Genomic DNA, 23690 nt, shown 5'->3' with positions numbered 1-23690 from the left:
TGGAGCAGCTAATGCACTATGGAGAATAGATGGCAGAGGCTCATAGACCTCCTCTCTAGGAGGGATGTCAACATAGACGTGGGTCCTCATGGCCCCACTGCTGTGCAGCAAGGTGTTCTCCAGCTCCTTGCTAGCAGGGAAGTGTGGGTGGCCCATGAGAGGGATGATGGTGAGAGGGGACATGGAAGTGGGGGTTCCTCTCAAAGTGCTCACACTTCTCCCCCATTGCCACCCCGACCAGAGTGGACCTGCGTGGGAACACTGAGCAGCGGCAACTTTAAAACCGGCAGCGAGGCGAGCAGCGAGGCCCGACCAGATCGGACCTGCGTGGGAACACTGAGCAGTGGCGACTTTAAAACTGGCAGCGAGGCAAGCAGCGAGGCCTGACCAGAGCGGACCTGCATGGGAACACTGAGCAGCGGCGACTTTAAAACCGGCAGCGAGGCGAGCAGCGAGGCCCGACCAATTCAACAGCCGGGGAGAGAGGTAAAAAGTAATCAAAGTGTGACGTCACCAGGAAGCAGGTAAGTGATTGGTTGGTGAGTATTTCTCTTTTTTTTAAACTTTAACTCTGGTTTATAGTTACCAAGGTCTCTCTGGTGTAGCGGGGACTGTTGGTAAACCAGTTAACAGATAACTGTAGTGTAATTAGTGGGATTGATTGATTTAATTTAAATTCAATTAATTAAAGGGTAAGTCATGGCAGGACAACTGGGCCCCGTGGTATGCTCCTACTGTGATATGTGGGAACTCAGGGACATTTCCTGTGTCCCTGACAACTACATGTGCAGGAAGTGCATCCAGCTGCAGCTACTGACAGACCGCATTGCGGCGCTGGAGCTGCGATTGGATGCATACTGGAGCGTTCACGATGCTCGGGACGTCGTGAATAGCACGTTTACAGAGTTGGACACACCGCAGGTAAAGGTTGGACAGGAAGAAAGGGAACGGGTGACCAACAGGCAGAGTACTAGGTGCAGGCAGGTAGTGCAGGAGTCCCCTGTGGCCATCCCCCTCTCCAACAGATACACCGCTTTGAGTACTGTTGCAGGGGATGGCTTATCAGAGGAAGGCAGCAGCAGCCAACTTCCTGGCACCAGGGGTGGCTCTGCTGCACAGAATGGGAGGAAAAAGAGGGGTAGAGCTATAGTAAAAGGGGATTCAATTGTAAGGGAAATAGACAGGCATTTCTGTGGCTGCAAACGAGCCTCCAGGATGGTGTGTTGCCTCCCTGGTGCAAGGGTCAAGGATGTCTCCGAGCGGCTGCAGAACATCTTGGAAGGGGAGGGTGAACAGCCAGTTGTCATGGTGCATATAGGCACCAACGATATAGGTAAAAAGCGGGATGAGGTCCTAAAAGCGGAATATAGGGAGTTAGGAGATAAATTTAAAAATAGGACCTCAAAGGTAGTAATCTCAGGATTGCTACCAGTGCCACGTGCTAGTCAGAGTAGAAATAGAAGGATACTTCAGATGAATATGTGGCTAGAGGAATGGTGCCAGGGGGAGGGATTCAAGTTCCTGGGACATTGGAACCGGTTCTGGGGGAGGTGGGACCAGTTCAATCCGGACGGTTTGCACCTGGGCAGGGCTGGAACCGATGTCCTTGGGGGAGTGTTTGCTAGTGCTGTGGGGGAGGGTTTAAACTAAAATGTCAGGGGGTTGGGAACCTGAGCAGGGAGACAGAGGAAAGGGAAACAAGGATAAAAGCAAAAGATAGGAAGGAGAAAAACAAAAGTGGCAGACAGAGAAATCAACGGTTTGAATCAAACGTGGCCACAGTAAATAATAATTCTAAAAGGTCTAAGAGCGTTAAAAAAACAAGTCTGAAGGCTTTGTGTCTTAATGCGAGGAGCATTTGTAATAAGGTGGATGAATTGGCTGTGCAAATAGAGCTAAACGAATACGATTTGGTTGGGATTACGGAAACGTGGCTCAAGGATGGCCAAGACTGGGAACTCAACATCCAGGGGTATTCAATATTCAGGAAAGATAGGCAAAAAGGAAAGGGAGGTGAGGTAGCATTGCTGGTTAAAGAAGGGATTAACACAATTGTAATGAAGGATATTAGCTCTGATGACGTGGAATCTGTATGGGTAGAATTGAGAAATACTAAGGGGAAAAAAACGTTAGTGGGAGTGGTATATAGACCTCCAAACAATAAGGCGGAGGTTGGGGATGGCATTAAAAGGGAAATTAAAGAAGCGTGCAATAAGGGCACAGTAGTCATTATGGGTGACTTTAATCTACATATAGATTGGGCCAACCAAATTAGTAACAATACTGTGGAGGATAAATTCCTGGAGTGTTTACGGGATGGTTTCCTGGACCAATATGTCGAGGAACCAACCAGAGATCAGGCCATCTTAGACTGGGTATTATGTGACGAGAAAGGATTAATTAGCAATCTTGTTGTACGAGGCCCCTTGGGTCGGAATGATCATAACATGATCGAATTCTTCATTAAGATGGAGAATGAAGTAGTTGACTCAGAGACTAGGGTCCTCAATTTAAATAAAGGAAACTACGATGGTCTGAGGATCGAGTTGGGTAGGATTGATTGGGGAATGGCACTCAAAGGGTTGACGGTGGATAGGCAATGGCAAACATTCAAAGACCGAATGGATGAGCTACAGAATTTGTTCATCCCAGTTTGGCATAAAAATAAAACAAAAAAGGTGACTCAACCATGGCTAACAAGGGAAATTAGGGATAGCATAAGATCCAAGGAGAGCACATATAAATTGGCCAGAATAAGCAATAATCCTGAGGATTGGGAGCAGTTTAGGATTCAACAAAGGAGGACAAAGGGATTAATTAAGATAGGGAAAATAGAATATGAGAGTAAGCTAGCAGGGAACATAAAAATTGACTGTAAAAGCTTTTATAGATATGTGAAGAGAAAAAGATTGGTGAAGTCAAGCATAGGTCCCTTGCAGTCAGAATCAGGGGAATTTATAATGGGGAACAAAGAAATGGCAGACCAACTAAATACATATTTTGGTTCTGCCTTCACAAAGGAGGACACAAATAACCTCCCAGAGATGCCGGGGAACATAGGGTCTGATAAAAGGGTGGAACTGAAAGAAATCAGTATTTGTAGGGAAATGGTGTTAGGAAAATTGATGGGACTGAAGGCCGATAAATCCCCAGGGCCTGATAATCTACATCCCAGGGTACTTAAGGAAATGGCCCTAGAAATAGTAGATGCATTGCTGGTCATCTTCCAGAACTTGATAGACTCTGGAACAGTACCCATGGATTGGAGGGTAGCTAATGTTACCCCACTATTCAAAAAAGGTGGTAGAGAAAAAGCGAGGAATTATAGACCGGTAAGCCTGACATCGGTAGTGGGGAAAATGCTAGAGTCCATTATAAAAGATGTAATAGCAGAGCACTTGGAAAGCAGTGACTTGATCGGACAAAGTCAACATGGATTTACAAAAGGTAAATCATGCTTGACTAACCTATTGGAATTTTTTGAGGATGTAACTGGTACAATAGATAAGGGAGAACCAGTGGATGTGGTGTATTTGGACTTTCAGAAGGCTTTCGATAAGGTCCCGCAAAATAATTTTGTTGGATCCGTGATTCTTAGAGTATGATGTTTTCCAATAACTACATGGAGGCTGTAACTTAACAATCAACAGGTGTTTACTGGAGTAGGGTAGTCTCAAGACTGGCAGTACAGAGGCATGCTCAAGGCATATATACAGGGGTGGTCACTGGCGGTACTACAGTATACAGGAGCTGTAAAAGTAGTTCTCTCTTAAAGGTACATACACTACAATTCCTTCCCTTTTAGGTTAGCAGTACCCATAATATTCAAATAACAAGTAACACTTTAACATGCACATTAAACAGAAATAGTCCATTTATAGATTCAGTCCTTGGGGCGGCTTTCTGATCCTTTCTGGATAGCGCCTTTCCTGAGGTTCTTGTTCTTGGTGCGGAGGTGATTCTGGCCCCCTTTCGTCGGTTAGTTCATCCGTTTCCACTGCTACTGTTTCTGAGGTAGATGCTACCGGTATGTCGGGTTCATCCCCAGGTACGCGAGACATGGGGTTGACTCGTTCCTGTGACGCTAAGATTTGATCGACGTGGCGTCTCACAATGTTCACCCCGACATCCACTGTGTACATTAATGGCCCCTGCCGTGCGCATGTCGTTCCGGGTTGCCATTTCTCTGTTCGGTAGTCACGGGCCAAGACTGGTTGTCCTACATTGAAGCTGCTTGTCGGCTTCACATTGATGTGTTGGAATTGTTTCTCCTCAACATTTCTTCGCACATTTGGCCTGAGCAAATCCAGACGAGATCTCAACCTTCGGTTAAAGAACATCATGGCCGGGGTCTGGTTGGTAACTGCATGTGTCGCATTTCTGTAGGCTAACAGGAAATTGTCCACCTTATGCTGTAGTGGAATTTCATCATCGCATATGGCCTTTATCACCTTTTTAAAGGTTTGTACGAACCTCTCAGCCAATCCATTTCGAGTGAGCATCCACTGCTATTAAGAACATTGAGTCCATGAATGGACCAGCAAAATCAATATGCACCCGTTGCCATGGAGAGGAGGGCCACTCCCATGGGTGTAGAGGGGCATGTGGTGGTGCATTTTGGACCTTCTGGCATCCTGAGCAGCTCTTGGTTAGGTCCTCGATTTGTTGATCGATCCCCGGCCACCACACATAAGCCCTAGCAAGGCTTTTCATTTTCACCCCTACCAGATGACCTTCATGAAGCTCATTTAGCACTCTCTCCCTTAACTTGGGTGGAATCACCACTCTGGATCCACACATCACTGTCCCCTGGCATACTGACAGCTGCTCTCTTCTGGATGAGAATGCTGGCAACAGTGAGTCGCCATGTGTTGGCCATCCCCTCACCGTCAAATCATATACCCGACACAGTGTCGTATCATTGCGGGTCTCCTTCTCTATATCCGCGTTAGTTACTGGCAATATTTCAATTATTGACGAATAAAATATCTCGATAGGGTCCACTGCTGGTGCTTCCTCCACAGTAGGCAGTGGCAGGCGTGATAGCCCATCAGCGTTTCCATGCTGTTTCGTGCCTTTATATTCTATTTCATATTGGTTCGCCCCTAGAAAAAGGGACCATCTTTGTAACCGTTGTGCAGTCATCACCGGAACGCCCTTCTTTGGATTAAAGATGGAGACAAGTGGTTGGTGGTCAGTCAGCAAGGTGAACTTCTGCCCATGCAGGTAGTGATTGAATTTTTTTACTCCCCATACTAGGCTGAGGGCCTCCCTGTCAATCTGGGCGGAGTTGCGCTCGGCTGAGGTTAGTGACCGAGATGCAAAGGCTACTGGCCTCTCCAACCCGTCTGGGAATTTGTGCGACAGCACCGCTCCAATACCATAGGGTGATGCATCACATGCCAAACGAATTGGTAGTGCTGGGTTGAAATGGGCCAACACCTCTTTTGACGTGATCAATTCTTTGCACTTCGGGAACGCTCGTTTACGTTCGTCATTCCACTTCCATGGTACCCCCGTTTGCAGTAGGGTGTTCAGTGGGTGTAATACTGTAGACAAATTTGGTGAGAACTTATGGTAGTAGTTCACCAGCCCGAGGAACGACCTCAGTTGTGACACATTTTCCGGTGCTGGAGCCTTGACTACGGCCTCAATCTTTTCAGGGGACTTATGTATCCCCTCTTCATCAATAACGTGGCCACAATACGAGATCTGCTTCTGGAAAAACTCGCACTTGTGGTGATTAGCTCGTAGCCCATATTCCTTTAATCTAGTGAACACCTTCTCCAGGTTGGCGAGGTGATCACTGTCATTTTCGCCCGTGACCAGGATGTCGTCCAAATAACACTGGGTCCCTCGAATCCCTTGCAGGACTTGATCCATCGCCCTTTGCCAAATAGCCGGAGCTGATGCTACCCCGAACACCAGCCGGTTGAATTGGTAGAGACCTTTATGAGTGTTGATTGTGAGGTATTGTTTCGAGGCTTTTTCTACCTCCATTTGCAAGTACGCCTGGGCTAGATCAATTTTGGTGAAGCGTTTACCTCCAGATAGCGAGGCGAAAATATCCTCAATTCGTGGAAGCGGATATTGTACCGTGTGAAGGACTGGGTTCACTGTCACCTTAAAATCCCCACAGATGCGGACCTTCTTTGGTTCCCCAGGCGTATTACTCAACGACCTCTTCATTACAGCAACAATGGGTGTAGCCCACTCGCTCCAGTCCACTTTGGACAGTACTCCTGAACGTTCCAACCCTTCCAGCTCTGCATCGACGGCTGGTCGGATCGCATAAGGCCTTAAGGTCTGGCCTTAAGAAACTTTGGGCTTGCATTTTCCTCTATTTTAATCATTGCTGTTATGCCTTTTAGTGTTCCGAGTCCCTCCTGGAACACTTCTTTTGCGTCAGTTAGCATTTTTGACAGTCATCCAGGTGTGACTTCGTCATCCTTTTTGGCCTCAACCTTCAGTGCCTGTATGGAATGCCAATCTAATTGTATCTTCCGGATCCATTCACGTCCTAGTAGTGGTGGTCCTCCATCTGGCAAACAATATAGGTCCATTTTAGGTATTTTCTGGCCTTTGTATATCACTTTCACCCTTATTTTTCCTTTGGGGTAGACTTTTTGCCCCGTGTACGTCTTCAAGACAATCTCTGTAGCTTTCAAGGGTATATGTGAAAATAGCCGCTTGTAGTCCCTTTGGTTTATGACTGTTAGGGCTGATCCTGTGTCCAATTCCATTTTCACTTGGACTCCGTCTATCTTGAGTGTGACCCAGATAGTCTGGTGATCCTCCATTTTGGTTACCTTATGTAGTTTCAGACAACCCAGCTCCTTGCTTCCGGAGTCTATCACTTTTCTGTTCGTCTGAACTACTGTCCATCACCTTATGTACCTTTTTGTACTTCTCCTGTGGAGATTTCTTGCTGTTGGTTTTCTTCCCTGACCATCAGGCTCTTGCTATGTGTCCTGCTTTTCCACACTATCTGCACACTTGGTCCTTGAACCAACAATCCTTCTGGTCGTGTGTTGTTCTGCCGCAGCGATAACACTTCCCTGCTCCATATGACATTTCATTGGTGCCATATTCTTGCGGTCTCCGTTGTATCTCTGCAGCGCCCCTTGCGGCTGCTTCGTGTGATACTGCCATGCTGAAAGCCTTGTCCAGCGTAAGATCCTTTTCTGATAGAAGCTGTTTCTGGGTTCCTTCACTTTGAAGCCCACACACAAACTTGCCCCTTAACGTATCTGCTAGTCCCACTCCAAACTGGCAGTTTTTCGATAGCTTGCGCAGTTCCGTTAAGTACTCAGCATTACTTTCGTCTTTATGCTGGTTCTGTTTGTGGAACTTAAATCTTTCTGCTATCAGCAGCGGTGTGGAGTTTAAGTGGTCCTGTAGGTTTTCTATTATGCTTCTGAAATTCTTATCCACGGGCTTCTCTGGGGTTATTAAGTTTCGCAGTAAGCCATACGTTTTTGCACACATGGAATTTTTAAAAAACCAGTGCTTTCCTAGCATCTGGCACTTCATTCGTCCTGCAGTACACCTCAATGCGTTCCACATATGTCGCCCAGTCTTCGACTTCATTGTCGAATGCAGAGATACTGCCACTCTTCGGCATCCCTGGGTGTGATTTAACTGTCAAAAATGGCGTCTCCCGCGCTCTCCCTTCTTCTCCGCTGGCACAAAATGGCGTCTCCCGCGCTTTCCTTTCTTTCCGCGCTCGCCCTTCTTCTCCGCTGCGGCTTCTAAAAATGGCGTCTCCCGCACTCTCCCTTCTTCTCCGCGGCTCAATGGCGTCTCCCGCACTGTCCCTTCTTCTCCCCGCGGACGCTGTTCAGCCCTTGAGCCCTGGCTGTGCTCTGCGCGCTCTCCTGTGCGCCTTTCCCGTTTCCGCCGCTCGGTCCTGAACCCGGCTGCTGCTTTACCCTCTCTCTGTTTTTGTTTTTCCTCAACGCCGCTCGGTTTTCAACCCCCGGCTGCGCCCTGTGTGCTTCACCCTCTCTCTTACCCCGTCGATGCTGCTCAGCTTTTTCTCTGCCGTCGGTCGGCTCCAGCCGCCGCTGTCCGGGAAGGTTCTGCACTGTACCTGTTGCCAGTCTGTTGCTGGATCGTCGTGGCTGGGGAACCAAGCCCGGCTCTCAACAGCCTGCCCTGCGATGTTCACTCTCTGCCGGACGACTGGGCGGTTGCTCGTGGTCGACGCCCGTGCTTCTGGCCTTGACTTTCTTCCACCGCCCTCCCGGAGCGAATCCTTGAAGGGAAATGCAGAGTTGCAGGTAGATTCGAATCGACCTCGTCGCCACTGTTGGATCCGTGATTCTTAGAGTATGTTGTTTTCCAATAACTACACAGAGGCTGTAACTTAACAATCAACAGGTGTTTACTGGAGTAGGGTAGTCTCAAGACTGGCAGTACAGAGGCTTATATACAGGGGTGGTCACTGCCGGTACTATGGTATACAGGAGCTGTAAAAGTAGTTCTCTCTTAAAGGTACATACACTACAAGATTAGTGTGCAAAATTAAGGCAAATGGGATTGGGGGCAAGGTATTGACTTGGATAGAGAACTGGTTGGTGGACAGAAAACAAAGAGTTGGAATAAACGGGTCGTTTTCCGAGTGGCAGGCAGTGACTAGTGGGGTACCGCAAGGATCGGTCCTAGGACCCCAGCTGTTCACAATATATATTAATGATCTGGACGAGGGCATTGGATGTAATATCTCCAAATTTGCAGATGACACAAAGCTGGGTGGGAGGGTATGCTGTGAGGAGGATGTCGTGAAACTCCAGTATGATTTGGACAGGTTGGGTGACTGGGCAGAAACATGGCAAATGCACTATAATGTGGATAAATGTGAGGTTATCCACTTTGGTGGCAAAAACAGGAAAGCAGATTATTATTTGAATGGCAATAGATTGGGAGAAGGGGAACTGCAAAGAGACCTGGGTGTTCTTGTGCACCAGTCGCTGAAGATAAGCATGCAGGTGCAGCAGGCTGTTAAGAAGGCAAATGGTATGTTGGCCTTCGTAGCAAGAGGGTTTGAGTACAGGAACAAGGATGTCTTGCTGCAGTTGTACAGGGCCTTGGTGAGACCGCACCTTGAGTATTGTGTGCAGTTTTGGTCGCCTTACCTGAGGAAGGACGTTCTTGCCATGGAAGGAGTGCAGCGAAGATTCACCAGGCTGATACCTGGGATGGCAGGAATGACGTATGAGGAGAGATTGTGTCGATTGGGCTTATACTCACTGGAGTTTAGAAGATTGAGAGGGGATCTCATCGAAACCTATAAAATTCTGTCAGGCCTGGACAGACTAGATTCAGGAAGGATGTTTCTGATGGCCGGGGAGTCCAGAACCAGGGGTCATAGTCTAAGGATAAGGGATAAACAATTTAGGACTGAAATGAGAAGGAATTTCTTCACCCAGAGAGTGGTGAACCTGTGGAATTCTCTGCCACAGAAGGCAGTAGAGGCCAGTTCATTAAATATGTTCAAGAAAGAGTTGGATATATTTCTTAAGGCTAAAGGGATCAAGGGATATGGGGAGAAGGCAGGGACAGGGTACTGAATTTGGATGATCAGCCATGATCTCATTGAATGGTGGAGCAGGCTCGAAGGGCCGAATGGCCTACTCCTGCTCCTATCTTCTATGTTTCTATGTTTCTATGTAGAGCCCCAGATGGCTCCTTGGATCGCGATGGCTGAGTCTGCCCCTGAATAGTCGCAGGAGGAGCAGACTTTGGCGGGCCATCACAGGTTCCAAGACCCAGAGGACATCTGCCAAAAGTGACTATGCAGTCGCAGCAGGGAAGTGAGCAGGCTGCCTCTACCTCTGCTGAAGCCACAGGGGTAGCACCTCATAGAAGCACGTGGAAGAGAAAGATGAAACACAAGTAGATGCACAAGGGTAAGTGCTTGGGTATTTTAATAACTGCTTGTGTAAAGTTTCTGTTACTGTGAGGTCACAGATAAAAATATTTATTTTCACCACATGGACAAATTTGTGGGCAACATTAGAAGTGGCTTAGTGAATTGGAGTGAATGGTGAGACATAACTTTACCTCCAGCAATGGTGATGTTTGTGAAAGGAATGGCTTGGTCATTGTAGGGATGCTTTATGGTGTTGCTGTGGGGTGGTGTCAACCTGGTGCAGCATGTGGCAGCCATATGGGTGTACTGCGTAAAGTTAAGTAAATCGGTCCATGATGAGCCCATCTCTGGCCTCCTGGGCAGCAATGTGTTCAGGTACTGGTGGGATCTGGACATCAGGTTCCTCCTGCTCCTTCTCCTCCTCCCCCTCTGAAGAGGCTGTGTGCTCAGAACCTTGCTCCTCATGCAGCGCTAATCCTTGCTGCTGCGCTATGTTGTGCAGGGTGCGGCGCGCAGCAGACAACAACGATTCTGGAGACTCTGGCTGGTCCATACTAAAGGGTTCCTCCAGATCAGTCAAGGCATCAAAGCGCATTTTCAGCATGCCTATTGTTTGCTCTGTGACACAGCTGGAGGAGATGTGGCTTTCATTATATCTCTCCTTGGCCTCAGTACTTGGCCTCCTCAAGGGTGTCATGAGCCGTGTCTTCAGTGGATAGCCCTTGCCTCCAAGCAGCCAGCCAGAATGTCTGTTTGAAGGAGTGAAGAGCTGAGGGAGGGTGGACTGGCACAGGACGAAAGAGTCATGGCAGCTGCCAGGGAATTGGGTGCACACATGCAAGATGATCTTCCTATGATTGCAGACAAGCTGCACATTGAGGGAATGGAAGCCCTTGCTGTTGACAAACACTCCGAGGTGATGATGGGGTGCCCTGATGGCCACATGTGTGAAGTCACTGACACCCTGCACCCATGGGAAGCCAGCCAGAGTGGCAAAGGCCAGGACTTGCTTAGTAACACTGGCTCCATCAGTGACAAAGTTGATATAATTGGCTGACTTGTCAAAGAGGGCATCGGTGGCCTGTGTGATGCATCTGTGGGCAGCCGACTGCGAGATGCTGCAAATGTCTGCTGCAGATCCCTGGAAGGAGCCTGAGGTGAAGAAATTAAGGGCACTGGTGACTTTGACAGCAACTGGTAAGGCGCGTCCACCCGCTCCTTTGGGCTGCAGGTCTTGCTCCAGAAAGCTGCAAATGTCTGTGACGACCTGGTGCGATAGCCTGAGCCTCCTTTGGCACTGCTGCTCAGTCATGAGGAAGCTCATCCTCTGCCTGTGTACCCTGTGTTGGGGGTATCGCCTCCGGCGCGGTGCAGCTCTGTGCTGATACCCTTTGTCCTGTGCAGCATCAGGTGGTTGAGGAGAAGGTTGGTGGTGTTGTTGTTGATGCTGCTTGTGTGCCTGGGGCTGCTGGTGTTGGGGCTTATTGTGGTACAATTCTGAGGACCAAAGTGAGACAGTATAAACGGCACCCATGCTGATGTAATAGATGGCAGGTCAAGTAGAGATGACAGAAGCAAGTTGTCAATGGTGTGATAGTTTCTACCAATGACGTGACAGTGGATCCCGTCTTTGCTGAAAAGACTTGCAAACTCTAGAAAGCTAAATCTGTGCTGACAATGAACTCAGCAACAGCATCTGCCTTAGGAAAGTGACCAGCTGTCAGGTGGGAGTTTTTATTGTACTTTCTATGCTGTGCACTAATCAGCTGGATCAACTTCCGCCTCAGGTTCACAGACGTGGTTCCCGAGCTGCGAGATTCCCGTGGTCATCCAGAGAGATTTGAAAGATAGGGTTTAAAAGAGGTTTAAGGTTCTGCCAAATACCTAATAATCATCTAAAGTACCTCGGCCACCTCTGCCCTTTGGGTCGCTGCTGCGCTGGCAAACATACCCGAGGGAAAGGCACGTGAGGGCGGGATGACAGCGTTCCCGACCTGCTGCACGTTATTTCAAATTTCCCTCCCGACCCACCTCCAATTGCAGCCGCACAGACGCCAGAAAATTCCGAGATCAATTTAGTAACTACTGAATTTCTACAGCAATAGTGAGCCTTCATGTTCAGTGTGTTTGAGAGCCACCACTTTGGAATTATTATCTGGTTCCTGACACTACACAATGTCAAATAGATGGTACTCCACCAAATTAATGGCAAATCTCACTGAATGAGACACACTAGGTGTTCCATTTAAATGCATTTCAAGTTTTGTGCCAACAGAGAGTATTTCTTTTATTGTAAATTCCGAGCGATTCAAGGCGATATCACTGAAAAATATTCGCGCGCCTTCTAAAACCATGGAAATCCAGCCCAAGGCTAAAATCATTAATACAGATGAGAAGTCAAAGCACACTTGATCTGAAATTCAGGAGAAATGTAATGTGAAAGTCACAGAGTGCCTCTTGTCAGCACCTTGGCATACTTGTCTCCACTCTTTCAACAACAACTTGCATTTATATAGTGCCTTTAACATAGTAAAAATGTTCCAAGACGCTCCACAGGAGATTATCAAACAAACCTTGTCACCGAGCCACATAAAATGATATTTAGGGCAGGTTACCAATGGCAATACAAAAGCAAAATACTGTGGATGCTGGAAATCTGAAATAAAAAATAAAATGCTGGAAATACTCAGCAGGTAAGGCAGCATCTGTGGAGAGAGAAACAGAGTTAATGGCCACGATTTTATCGGCACTGAGAGGGCGGGTTTGGAGGCAGGTCAAAGGTTAAAATCGTTTTGATTGACAGCGGGGTCTGATCCCGCCATCAACCTGCCTCCAAACTATTTTCCCAAGTGTCGGGTCCCCGATTTACACATGGACCCGACACCTAGCGGTGTGAAGAGGATTAAAGCCACTTACCTGCCTGTTAACAGGTAGATGAGAGTAGTTAACAGGCTATTTTTTAATTGGCCGCTTCTACCTCGGGCTTCCCAACATCTGGACACCATGTCAGGTAAGTGTGGCATATTGTGAGTCTGCTGTAATGTTACTGCATTGATGACAGCTGCAGAAGTGGTGTGAAGGATCCAATGGTGCACTGGTGAGTTTCAGAGGTAAGAAAATGTTGGGGAAATCATTTTTAATGCATTTACACTTTTCTGTAGGTAACAAGTTTTGAAATCCATGTCCAGTGCCACCTCATTGGGAGAACCTCTCTCACCAGTGACACTTCACTTCTGTCGCTTCACCTGTAGCTGCCATCTGTTCTAGCCTATGAAGGGAGTCATTGGTGAGCTTGGATGCAAGAGCTCACCTTTGTACAGTGATTGTCAGTGTTTGCAGCACCTCAATGCTGTCAAACACTGAGAAATAAGCTATCAAAGAAATATTGTGTGTAGTCCCTTTAAGAAAACCGGCAGATCACACGTCATCAAATGATGTCATCTGACCGGCTTCCTCTTAATTGGCCGGCAAGCCCGTAGGGGGTCCTAACAAGGTCAATCAATGTAAAATCACGTCTGTGGGCCAGATGCAGTTGGGGGCGGGACTGGAAGCCAAAAACCACCTGACCCCCTCCCAACCCGCATCCAATGACAAAATCGCGGCCAATGTTTCAGGTCGATGACCTGCATTTCCTATTTTTATTTCAGGTGACCGACAAGCTTGGTCAAAGAAAGAGATTTTATGGAGTGATTAAAAGGAGGAGAGAGAGGTAGAGGTGGAGAGGTTTCGGGAGGGAATTCCAGAGCTTAGGATCTAGGCAGGTGAAGGCACGGCCACTAATGGTAGAGCAATAGAAATTGGGGATGCGCAAGAGAGCAGAATTGGAAGAGTGCAGAGTTCTCTAAGGGTTTTAGGGCTGGAGGAGGATACAAAGATAGGGAGGGGGCGAGGCCATGGAGAGATTTGAAAACAAGGATGGGAGCCAATGTAGGTCAACGAGCACAGGGCTGATGGGTGAACAGGACTTGGTGTAACTGAGGATACAGGCAGCAGAGCTGTGGATGAGCTCAAGTTTATGCCACGGATGTGTGGATTAGCAGCATGAAGTTTGGGCAAGTGTAAATTTGGGGCTCTCCTGCAACTGCTGGGGAACCAGTGACATTTACTGTTGTTGCTCTGTTGCTTGGTGCCCATGAAACCTATGACACCACCTATCAGTAGGTTACTTTTCTGCTAGAATCTTAGTGATCTCTTCAGAGAATGTTGCTTGTGAGAAAACAAATACATGTTTGATTCTTAGGTATCTTTGACATAAGGGGAAAGCTGGTGGGCTATGTGTTCATTCACTTCTCAGACTACACAATAAATTAAAGATATGGATACCACAAAAATAAATGCCATTTCAAATGCTAAAATTTACCCCGGCACCAAATTGTATGTCTGTTCCAGATATCTTTACCTGATATTTATGCAAGCATTTAAGAAAATCCTTATAATCTTGGTCAAAGCAACTCCAAGCATCTTTCCACAACCTTTGAAGGTGATGTTTGCGTAGACTTTACAACAAACAAAGGAAAAGCCCAGTGATAGAGGGAGGGAGAGAGGGAAGGAAGGAAGGAAGAGAAGAGAAAAAAGAGAAAATCAGAACTAAAGAGAAAGAAAGAACGAAAGAAAAAGGGAACGAGGGAATCAGAGATAAAGAGCAAGAGAGAAAGAAAAAGAAAAGAGAAAAAGAGAAAGAGAAAAAAGAAAGAGAAAAAGAGAAAGAAAGAGAGAAAGAAACAAAGGAAAGAACTTGCATTTAAATTCCCCCTTTCATATAAACATGATGTCCAAAAACATGCAATACATTACGTTTTAAATACACTGCTGTACCGTAGACAAACATAGTGGTCAATTTGAAAACAAGGTCCCACAAGGAGCAAATAAATGAATGGCCAGCTAATCTAGTTTTGGTGATATTGGTTGAGGGGATATTGGCTCGGATACCTGGAGAATTTCCTGTTCTTGTTTGAATAGTATCGGAGGATCTTTTATATGCAGTTAAACAGGCAAGCAATTAGGGGGGAATTTTAACCCCCACAACCTGGCAGAAACCAGGCGAGTGGGAGCACAGTTAAAATGCCCCGTGTTTCTTACTCCTCAGATCCTGTTGCCTTCCCAGCGACCCAATATTAACCTGCTCTTTTTAGCAGGCAAGATGGACACCCGGTAAAAGGAAACGGGGTCCTTCCTTAAATATACAGATGAGGTTATCAGGGCCCCGCCTACAATCTTAACTTGAAGCCTACACGGGGACAACCAGTTCTTTACCCAAACACACGGAACAGCCATGGGGACCAAATTCGCACCCCAATACGCAAACATCTTCATGCACAAGTTCGAGCAAGACTTCTTCGCTGCACAGGATCTCCAACCAACGCTATACACCAGATACATCGATGACATTTTCTTCCTATGGACCCATGGCGAAGAATCACTGAAAAGACTACACGATAACATCAACAAGTTCCATCCCACCATCAAACTCACCATGGACTACTCCTCAGAATCAGTCTAATTCCTGGACACATGAATCTCCATCAAAGACGGACACCTCAGCACTTCACTCTACCGCAAGCCCACGGACAACCTCACGATGCTTCACTTCTCCAGCTTCCACCCTAACCACGTTAAAGAAGCCATGCCCTATGGACAAGCCCTGCGAATACATAGGATCTGCTCAGACGAGAAGGAACGCGATGGACACCTACAGACACTGAAAGACGCCCTTGTAAGAACGGGGTATGACGCTCGACTCGTCAATCGACAGTTCCGACGGGCCACAGCGAAAAATCGCATAGACCTCCTCAGAAGACAAACACGGGACACAACCAACAGAGTACCCTTCGTCGTCCAGTACTTCCCCGGAGCGGAGAAACTACGCCATGTTCTTCGCAGCCTTCAACATGTCATCGATGACGACGAACACCTCGCTAAGGCCATCCCCACGCCTCCACTACTCGCTTTCAAACAGCCGCCTAACCTCAAACAGACCATCGTTCGCAGCAAATTACCCAGCTTTCAGGAGAACAGCAACCACGACACCACACAACCCTGCCACAGCAACCTCTGCAAGACATGCCAGATCATCAACACAGATACCATCATCACACGTGAGGACACCACCCACCAGGTACATGGTACATACTCATGTGACTCGGCCAACGTTGTCTACCTCATACGTTGCAGGAAAGGATGCCCCGGAGCATGGTACATCGGCGAGACCATGCAGACACTGCGACAACGGATGAACGGACACCGCGCAACAATCACCAGGCAGGAGTGTTCCCTCCCAGTCGGGGAACACTTCAGCAGTCAAGGACATTCAGCCTCCGATCTTCGGGTAAGCATTCTCCAAGGTGGCCTTCGAGACACACGACAACGCAAAATCATCGAGCAGAAACTGATAGCCAAGTTCCGCACCCATGAGGACGGCCTTAACCGAGATCTTGGGTTCATGTCACGCTACATGTAACCCCACCTGATGCAGGGTCATCCAGACTCGAGTCAACATTGGCCTGTTCTCGCTACACAGATGCGACCGGACCTGCTGTGATTTCCAGCCAAAAAAAATGTTTTTTGTCTGTTTTTTTGTTTTTCATACAGACCCCAGCATCTGCAATATTTGACCCCTTGTGACCCCACCTCATTGTTCTTTGATGTAATGTTTCCCTGACTGACCTGTTTGGACACCATTCACACCTTTGACTGCTGTGATTATCTCTCTGCCGAGGTGTGATAAATGGCAGTTGGAAAGGTTACCTGTAAACATCTGACATGATTCTCTGACTATATAAGTTGTGTCTTTATGCATTTCTCCACTTCACCTGAAGAAGGAGCAGCGCTCCGAAAGCTTGTGATTTCAAATAAAGCTGTTGGACTATAACCTGGTGTTGTGTGACTTCTTACATTACTACACAGTGCTTATATACCGGTGGTCACCACCGGTATTACATATACAGCAGCCAGAGAAAGTAGTACATCTCTTAAGGTGGAACAGGCTTAAGTTCTCTTAAGGTGGAACAGGTTACATACACCACAATCCTCCCTTTTTAGCTTAACAGTCATATCCCCATTTAACATAACATAATAACATATATAACTTCAGGTATAAACAGTTCAAAGGTTCAGTCTCTCAGGAGGCCTTCTGATTCGGTTTGGATAACGCCTTTCAGTGGTCTCTGATTCCTGTTGCTGAGGTGACTCCTCTAGTTGGTCTCCCATGCATTGGGTGTTATCAACATCAGGTACATTCCCTGCCGAGGTAGATGCTTCAGGTTCATTAACGTCTTCCACAGTTGTCTCTGTCGCAACCATGGGTTCGACCCTTGCTCTCGATTCTACCAGTTGATCCGCATGACGCCTTATCACATTGTTACCAATATCTACTGTGTACATCAGAGGTCCTTGTCTGGCCCGAATTGTTCCGGACTGCCATTTTTTGTTTCCATAGCCCCTTGCCAACACTGGTTGTCCTACGTCGAAACTTCGAGTGGTCTTGTTATTAATATGCCGGAACTGTTTGTTTTCCACTTCCCTCCGCACATTTGGTTTTAACAAGTCCAACCTGGACCGCAACCTCCTGTTATAAAACATCATGGCAGGACTTTGGTTAGTCACTGCATGAGTGGCGTTTCGATATGCCATTTGGAAATTGTCCACCTTGTGCTGTAGCGGAATCTGATCATCGTTCATGGCCTTTATTGCCTTTTTGAATGTTTGGACAAATCTCCGTATCCCGTAGGGGAATATGTTGGAATAACCTTTTGTAATCTTTCTTATTCATGACCGTCAATGCCGATCCAGTGTCCAATTCCATCTTTACTTGGACTCCTGCTATCTGAAGGGTGACCCAAATTGTCTGGAGATCTGCATCCTTACCAACGTTGTGTACTCTTAAGCTACCCAGTTCATTACTGCTAGTGTCTGAATCTGACTTCTGTTCGGTCGAACTGTTCTTTGTCACCTTGTGTACCTTTATGTATTTTCCTTGCGGTGACTTTTTGTTGCTGGTCTTCTTTCCTGACCGGCATACTTTAGCTATGTGGCCAAGCCTGCCACACGTTCTGCATTCTTGGTTTTTAAACCAACACTGGTTCTGATCGTGCGTTGTCTTTCCACAACGATAACATTTTACAGTACTCAAACCCAATTTATTTGTACTGAGTTCCGGTGACCGTAGCTGCATTACTGCCGTGCCTCTCACTGCGGCTTCGTGTGCTGCTGCCATAGTGACCGCCTTCTCAAGCGTCAGCTCATTCTCCTCGAGCAGTCGCTTTTGTGTATCTTCTTTTAATAAACCACACACAAATTTATCTCGTAGCGCCTCTGTCAGTCTCGTTCCAAACTGACAGTACTTTGCTAGCTTACGCAATTCCATTAAATATTCAGCATTGCTTTCATCCTTCAGCTGCCTTCTGCTGTAAAATTTAAATCGTTCCGCTAGCATCAGCGGCGTGGGGTTTAGATGATTTTTCAGGACAGTAACAATCTCCTCGAACGTCTTATCCGTCGGTTCATCTGGTGATAAAAGGTGTTTCAATTGCCCGTATGTCTTCGCACCCATTAAGTTTAATAATGTTAGTGCTTTCTCTTCATCTGGGATTTTATTTGCTTTACAATAATTTTGTATGCGTTCTACATACATGGCCCAATCTTCGATGTCGCTATCAAAGGTATTAATGTTCCCATGTTTAGGCATCGTTGCAATTTAATTTATTTTAATTTTAATCCAAGATGGCGGCTTCCCGCTCTTGTCTTCGTCCTCCGCCTACAAAATGGCGGTTTTCCCGCGCTTGGCGGTCTTCACCCGTCCCCCGATGCTGTCTCCGCTTCACCGCGGCTCTCGCGCCTTCAGTTGCCCCAGACGCTGCGCCTTTTTAGCCTGAATGCGGCCCGGCCCTTATCACCAGCCGCGATCGATGTCCCTGCGCTGCGCCTTTCGGCCCGAATGCGGCCCGGCCCTTATCTCCGGTCACGATCGATCTCACCGCCCTTATTCCTCCGTCTTCCCTCCCCGTCTGTACAGCCAATGCGGCCGACTTTCTGGTCGCGTCGCTGCCCGGCTTACCCACCACCGAGGTAGAAAGAAGATAGCTGACAGCCGCTGATGGAGGCTTCGAGTTCAGGATGTCTTCTGCACTCTGGTTTCTCGATGTCTGCCGCGCGACGTGTCTTCCAGCAGGGTGATGAGGGTGGAAGCCTCTCTTCGACGTCCGTTCTGTGGACGAAGCCGCCGTGGATATAAACTGCCGCAGGGTAAGAATCGGACTCGTCGCCACTGTTAAGTCTGTGTGTTCTAGTTGTAATTACTAACACAGACTACAAGATTAAAGTTCAACAGGTCTTTACTGGTTGGAGGTCAGGACTATACTAAATACAATCTTACTACACAGTGCTTATATACCGGTGGTCACCACCGGTATTACGTATACAGCAGCCAGAGAAAGTAGTACATCTCTTAAGGTGGAACAGGCTTAAGTTCTCTTAAGGTGGAACAGGTTACATACACCACACCAACCACCTCCCCCACCCACTTTGTAGCCTGCTCCAATCCCACCCCAACCTACCCCCCCAGCCCCCAATTCCTGGGACTTACCTGAGGGCCGCTGCCGGCGAGTCAAGCGGCCAGGAATTGAGATGTTCTGTTGGACGAGCTGCCTGTGGAGGCATGACCAGTGCTGGCAGCTCAGATGAGGCCTGAGGACCAACTTCGATTGATCCTTAGACTTCTTGCTTTGGGTGTGCACTGCCTCCAGACAAAGTTTTACCTCCCTGTCTCTCTTTCCTTGCTCACAGCTGTGTGCTAACCCCTTAAACTCTGTATATTGTATGCTGAATTAGAATGTTTTTGTTGAGCCAGGGCTGTTGAAACATACATAAAGCTAGGGGAAGTCTCTGCGTCGACTTATCCACATCTTGTGGGCTCCCAACAACCACCTGTCATTTCATATTGTTATTCAATCTTGTATGAAGAATTCCATAAAATACCCTTCTCAAATGGCACTGATAAAAGGTGGTACCGATCAGACAAATACATTATAACAGAAGACAACTGTCCAGTATTGTTAGGAATGATAGTCCTACAAAAAAAATTAAAGTTGAATGCACTCGATTCAACTGCAAAAATGACAGGCCTCACAGCACCTGGTACAATTAGTCAACTCATTAAAGGACCATGGTTGAGTTGTACAGTTTCTGATAGCTTCCCGCACAAATGTAGTTCTCAGATACAGTTTTATCCTGAGGGACATGCTTTCATGTGGTTCTGTTTTTTTGGCCTCTTCCATGATTGGGAGTATTTCTGCCATTTCTAAAAATGGAAATATTTTTAAAAACTGATATCTGAAAATAAAAACATGGGGAATATTCTGTTGACTACTGTACAAAATGTCGGTGTAACCCACTTTATACTCATTTTGCCAATGTTGGTGAGCAGGGGAAATTCCAGCAATCAAGCTAGTAAAGAAAAGACTCGGGTTTATCTAGTTCGCCTTCTATCATCTTGGTAGCTGCATAATCCAACAATAATGGAGTTGACTAATGATAGCAATGCATCTCTATCAGTTAGTCTATAACAGACCCAGACATGAAGCGAGGGTTTGCTATGCCACTTTCTTACAGTCTTGCAAAAGAGAGTGAAGTCTCTTGATAGTCGCTCAGGCTTATGTGAATTGTTTCACCTCCATCCTGCGACACCAAAAATCTTGGACCAATATGAATAATTTGACTACGGGCTTGGGTCCAGAAGTATATAAAATGAATAGAACTGTAAACATAGAAGGGTAGAGTTTACACTTTGGGCGCAATCGGCAATCCGGGCTTAAATTGTGCCCAAATTTGCGCCTGTTATGAGAAGTATTTTTTTCCCCAAATTTCCACTCGGACTCATTTGCATATCGCCGAACGCAAAATCTGCCACAAACCAGCCTGTGTCCTACTCTCTAGAATACTCCCCTTCCAAACCTCTACACCACTCTCTCCTTTAAAAACATTCTCAAGACCCATCTCTTCAGCCAAGCTTTCAATGTCCCTTCCTAATCTCTCTCTCTCTCGCTCTCTGGCTTGACACCCATTTTCTTTAGGCCTAAAGCACCTTGGGACTGAAAGGCTTGCATTTATACAGCACTTTTCACGACCTCAGGATGTCCCAAAGTGCTTTACAGTCAATGAAGTAATTTTGAAGTGTGGTCACTGTTGTAATGTAGGAAATGCAGCAGCCAATTTGCACACAAACAACAATGTGATAATGACCAGATAATCTGTTTTTTGGTGATGTTGATTGAGGGATAAATATTAGCCAAGGCACCAGGGAGAACTCCCCTACTCTTCTTCGAAATACTGCTATGGGATCTTTTACGTCCACCTGAGGGGGACGATGGGGCCTTGGTTTAACGTCTCATCTGAAAGACGGCACTTCCGACAATGCAGCACTCCCTCAGTACTGTACTGGAGTGTCAACCTGGATTTTTGTGTTCAAGTTTCTGGAGTGGGATTATGAACCTGCAACCTTCTGACTCAGGCAAGAGCACTACCCACTGAGCCATGGCTGACATGAGCATTAAAGTCATTGTATAAGTGTAAGTACTTGTAGTGGAAATGTTGGTCATATTCTGATGGAGTACCTAATATATTTTGTAGTTTTTGAAGCCAATGTCATTCAGACTCTCCAGAATCCTCTTTCTCTAATTTCTGTTGCTTCACAGCATACGATGAAAAATAAAACTCTCCATCGGTAGTTTTTGCTTTCCACTCACATACACTGTGACTTAATTCCGATCAAGATCGGCTGCGCTGTGTATCTCCACGGTTTGTTAAAACAAGAAAGAAAGAGGAAATAAATCGCAGTTCTACACACAAATCAAACTACTTACATGTGCGTATAAAGCGGGTACAGGACAGTGTGTGCGTGTCCTGTCCTAGTCCTTGAAATAAGATGCTACACCTTCGATAAATAATTCATTTGCTCGAACCACCAATCTTCTCCGCATTTCCATGTATCGAACTTAAGCAATGATTTGAATTGGGTCACAGAGTTTGAGCTCCTGGAAGATGCAGGAGCTGACATAGTGGATAAGCAGTGGCAGTTTCAGTGAATAATTTATACGGTTTAATTCCCTTACAAATGCCCCTTTGTGACCACCGACAGCAGAGAGAAAAGGATTTGTGGTGTTTCTAGACTAAAAGCCTGATAAACATGCTGCAGGGATAGGGAGAAGTTGGGAGGATGACGACTATTCTGTCAGTGTATGACAGGAATGGCTATCAAAGGTTAGCCAGAATGAAATTATAATCATAGGACATCACAACTGTCACTAATCATGTTTCAAGCCGAATATTTAAGGATTATTTACTGCTGTGTGTCACTGGTGAAAAATCTGCAAAAATTATATTCATTTAATAAACTTGAGGTTAGGGTTTTCATCGAGGATTGAAAGGAATTGGCAGCAGCATTTGGAGCACGCTCAAGTCAACACTTTTGGTTGCTGCAATACCCTTTTAGGTTTTAAAACACTGTTACCTTTTCAGTTTAGCGCAATATCGACCGAAAGGAAATTCGTCAAATTTGGATTATATATGAAAATTCAAGAAACGCAGAGGACTAGAAATTATCGGTATAGAAAATGGGGGTGTGGAGGGGGAGAGGAGGGGTGTGCGGAGGGTTGGGTGTGCGGGGTGTGTGGGGGGAGGGGTGTGCGGGGGGAGGGGTGTGCGGGGGGGAGGGATGTGCGGGGGGAGGGGTGTGCAGTGGGGGAGGGGTGTGCATGGGGGAGTGGTGTGCGGGGGGAGGGGTGTGTGGGGGAGGGGTGTGCGGGGGAGGGGTGTGCGGGGGAGGGGTGTGCGGGGAGGGGTGTGCGGGGAGGGGGTGTCAGGGAGGGGTGCGGGGTGCGTGGGGGAGGGGTGCGCGGGTGGATGGGTGTGCAGGAGGAGGGTTGCGGGGGTGTGGTGTGTGGGGGAGGGGTATGCGGGGGAGGGTTGCGGGGGAGGGGTGTGCGGGGGAGGGTTGCGGGGGTGGGGTGTGCGGGGGTTGGGGTCTGCAGGGGGAGGGGTGTGCGGGGGGAGGGGGTGTCAGAGGGGTGCACGGGGGAGGGGTGCGCGGGGGGAGGGGGTGTCAGGGAGGGGTGCGTGGGGGAGGGGTGCGTGGGGGAGGGGGTGTCAGGGAGGGGTGCGTGGGAGGAGGGGTGCGTGGGGGGAGGGTTGCACGGGGAGAGGGATGCAGGGGAGGGGTGTGTGGGGGAGGGTGTGTGTGGGGGAGGGGGTGTTAGGGAGGGGTGTGCGGGGGGAGCGGTGTGCGGGGGTGGGGTGTGCAGCGGAGGGGGTGTCAGGGAGGGGTGCGCGGGGAGGGGAGGGGTGTGCGGGGGGAGGGGAGGGGTGCAGGAGGGAGGGATGTACGGGGAGGGGTCTGCAGGGAGGGGTGTGCAGGGGGAGGGGTGGTTGGGGTAAGGGGAGGGGTGTGCGGGGTTGGGGTGTGTGGGGGAGGGGGTGTCACAGAGGCGTGTGTGGGGGAGGGGAGGGGTGTGCGGGGGGTGGGGCGTGTGGGGGGAGGGGTGTGCAGGGGGAGGGGTGTGCGGGGAGGGGTGTGCGGGTAGAGGGGTGGTTGGGGGAAGGGAAGGGGTGTGCGGGGTTGGGGTGCTGTCTGTATGCATAATCCAGGAAATACTAGGCGCACTGGGCTTTCTGCCAGTGAGCTTGCGCACAATGGCTGAGAGCATATAAGAGCCCAGCTCCAACATGTGTCAGATCTTCGCGCAGAACATGGTGGCCATTCTGTCGAACATGGTCAGCTCCATGATCATGACTGTGGGACCCACCATGGAGCCTCTGGTTACAGCAT

Source organism: Somniosus microcephalus, chromosome 3 (genome assembly GCF_052327205.1).
Source record: "Somniosus microcephalus isolate GS21.2 chromosome 3, FLI_Smic_1.0, whole genome shotgun sequence".
In the NCBI taxonomy this organism is placed as follows: Eukaryota; Metazoa; Chordata; class Chondrichthyes; order Squaliformes; family Somniosidae; genus Somniosus; species Somniosus microcephalus.
The sequence above is the reverse complement of the archived record's forward strand: the minus strand, read 5'-3'. Positions refer to the sequence as shown.